Source organism: Corvus brachyrhynchos, unplaced genomic scaffold (assembly GCF_000691975.1).
Source record: "Corvus brachyrhynchos isolate BGI_N302 unplaced genomic scaffold, ASM69197v1 scaffold182, whole genome shotgun sequence".
NCBI lineage: Eukaryota > Metazoa > Chordata > Aves > Passeriformes > Corvidae > Corvus > Corvus brachyrhynchos.
This window is the reverse complement of record NW_008236807.1, coordinates 684,417-685,237: the sequence shown is the minus strand read 5'-3', so window position 1 is coordinate 685,237 and position 821 is coordinate 684,417. Positions and strand designations below refer to the sequence as shown.

The 821-nt window shown below is 53.3% G+C and overlaps 1 protein-coding gene across 1 annotated transcript in view; it reads left to right on the top strand.

The window, feature by feature from the left end:
• Nucleotides 1-821, top strand: part of LOC103611375 (collagen alpha-1(VII) chain) — a 76,908-nt gene that overhangs the window by 40,588 nt on the left and 35,499 nt on the right. The window lies entirely within an intron of this gene.

Below are 821 nucleotides of genomic sequence, written 5' to 3'. Positions count from 1 at the left end.
AAGGGGAGGATTTTAGGGTTTAAGGAGGAATTTGGGAATTTTCTCTGATCCCTAAAATCCCATTTCCCTCTGTTTTCCTGCTCTCCTGGGCAGAGATTCCCATCCCAAGTCCTGCTCCAGAGCCAAGCACCAAACCCAGCACCCTCCAGTTTGGACATCTTTGTATCCCTATGGAATTCTTGGGAATACCCAGAGGCAGGACAGCAACAGCTTTAAAACGTGAAGGGGAAAATCCCTTGGATATTTCCTTGGAGCTGCAGGAACAGCATCAGCAAGGAGATTTTTAGGGATGGCAGTAAGGAAGGGAATAACTCCAGGTGGGAAGATCCTGCTCCAGGAAATCCCGCTCTGGTTTATCCAGTTTGCCGAACACTTCCCATCCCTTTATCCATGCCCTGGCTCGGGAATGAATTCCAGGGTTAATCCCGGAGCTGGAATTAACGATGGCTCAGCAGCCACGAGAGGGCTCCCGGCTCAAACACAAAAACCTGGAGTGGGAATTGCGGCTCTGGAGACTCTGGGATGTGCCAGGAGCATCCATGGGCTCTGCTTTTCCTCCTGGATGCCCCAATGCCATTTGCTGGGAATGGTGAAGCTGGAGAAGCACCGAGGATGGAGCCCAAATCCCTTGGGTTTTAGGATCATGGAATGGTTTGGGATGGAGGGGATCTGGAAAATCATCTCATTCCATCCCCTCCCACTGTCCCAGGCTGCTCCCAGCCCCAATGTCCAGCCTGGCCTTGGACATTCCAGGGATCCAGGGGCAGCCCCAGCTGCTCTGGGAATTCCATTCCAGCCCCTGCCCACCCTCCCAGCCAGCA